A 2478-nucleotide genomic window follows, 5' to 3' on the forward strand; every position below is an offset into this window, starting at 1 on the left:
ACAAAATTAAGTTTTTCAGAAATGCACTTAAAAAAAACTGATGACTACTAAAAGACTAAATCAAGAAAAGATGAAATAGATCTTGATTCTTGCATGACTAGAAGTAAAGATCACCATTATCATTTGCTTGCTTTATGAGCTTTATATTCTATCAAATGAATGTGTAGAATGCACTCCTGGGTACTTATTTTATTAAAGAAGATATATGTTAAATAACCACCATATTTGAAAACACTCATTACAAATATGATAAAGCAATATATAACTTGGAACAAGCATCAAAAGCATGATATTAAAGCTTAAGTAACCTTTTTGATAGAAAGTAATAGTGATAAATCTATGGATCAAAAAGAAGAATTAGTGAATCTTATTTGCTCAAAGTATGCATTGATGACATCATTTTTGGTTCTACTAATGAAGAGTTATATTGCAAGGTGAGTTTGAAATATGATGAATGAATTAACATCTTCTCTCAAACTCCAAATTAAGACAAACAGGAAAGGGGATCTTCATTGACCAACGTTAGTCCACAAGAAAACTCTTATAGAAGATTGGCGTGAAAAAGGATCCTTGAGCAAGAAAATGAAAGATCTCAACTTGAAGGATATCTCCGTGTAAGATACAATAAATATTCACATGCAAACAAGAGAGAGAACCTTCTTCAGCCAAAAGTTCATACATAAGGAATCTAGTAGGTATTTGACTGAAGAATGCAGAATGAATTGGTAATTCTAGATACTTCTCTCACAAATTAATTGAGCAAAGTCAATAACTTAAATCTTATTATGGCATGATTAAATTCTTTAATTATTAATTTTTGATATCATGTCTATATGTGTATAGACTGACTTGTACTTTTAGAAACTGTTTCATGGTTTGCCCAAACTAAATTATTTCTTTGCTTATATCATAACCATGAAATACACAAGTATATGCTTAAAATTTTGATGTAAAATAACTTGTGAGAAGTTATGAATCCTTGAGCATAATGAAAATGTTGTTTGCATGATATACATATATATGATACATAAGATTATTTCTTTATTCTGCTCTTTCATGTAAATTACTTGAGAATAACAAAAAGAGAGAGAGATAAAGAAAAGAAAATGGACATTGTTCAAGAGATGAAAAATCTGAGCAAAGGCAAGTACTTCAATCTTAAGGAAAAGCAAAACAAGCATAATATATTCGGCATATTTGGAAGGGATAAAATCTATAATTAATTACACTCAAACAGGGAGAGTTTGAAGTAAACATTTTAACCTTTCTATATTGCTCATCATAGGGATGGTGCCAATGGGGAGGCTAGTGGTAGTACCCGGCACTATTTGACCCAACTATTCGGTGTAGGGCATATTAGGGACGGCACAAGAGGGAGGCTAGTGGTAGTACCTCGTGCCCCTTCCCAACTCCACCGGATAGGGAGCAAATAGAGTATAGAGCTTAAGAAAGTTAAAAGAAAGACAAAGTAAATGAAAGTATACAAGAAAGAATCAATTCAAATTTTTAGTCACATGGAAACACACTTTAAGGATGAAATCAGTGCAAAATTATATTTAAATAGGGGGAGTTTATTTGAAAAGAATTGATTTTGATACTTGACATGCTTGTTCTTAATATTTTAATGTATGACTTAACACACACTATATTTTGCATGTGGCATGATATTTTAAATTATGGGTTCTCAATATCTTTTGTAGTACCCCATACTTGGACAATTTGATTGAATGTTTGAAATGCTACATAACATCTTTTGTTTGGTTTTATTGAAAAGAAAATTCAGATTTGTTATTCACAATCATCGTTAAAATCTAAAAGTTAAATAAATTTGTAAAAAAAAAAAGGAGAAGAGAAGGATATCTCTATTTAGGCAAAATGAATTGAGTTTGTCTTATCCATCAACTTGCTTAACTTTGGTATATAATGTGCTAACTCATACCAAAATTCAACATAAATACAAATATTCTGAATATGCTTGAAATATGTGTTTTCAATCGTAATGATTTAAGATAAGCTATAATGTGGAAGATCCATATCTCAAATTATGACTTTGAAAGCCTCTTTTGAAAATCTTTATGAAATTCAGAATCTGATTTCGTATAAAAGCTTAAACTCAATATGATTTCTAAAATAAAATCTTAATTTAAGAAAAACAAGTGGTATCAGAGCACTTTGATGCCTTGGTTGATTGCTCCGATACGCATCCGAAACATATCTTTTCTTATCGTTAAAATGTACTAATATTGGTCCAAATGATGTGTCTTTCGATGATCTTGATTGCAAACAAAAATTTCTAAATATATGATCTTATTTTGATATTAAAAAGATTTATTGTGTTTCATGAATACATTGGTGAAAAACTATGATTAAGAAATTGAGTTCTATAAATATATATACCTCAATGATCATCTATATGTTTTTCTCTCCTACATTCTTAAAGATTTCCATCAGAATATCAATAGAGTGAATGATCTTAAA

The sequence above is a fragment of the Phoenix dactylifera genome, unplaced genomic scaffold, assembly GCF_009389715.1.
Source record: "Phoenix dactylifera cultivar Barhee BC4 unplaced genomic scaffold, palm_55x_up_171113_PBpolish2nd_filt_p 000495F, whole genome shotgun sequence".
Lineage (NCBI taxonomy): Eukaryota > Viridiplantae > Streptophyta > Magnoliopsida > Arecales > Arecaceae > Phoenix > Phoenix dactylifera.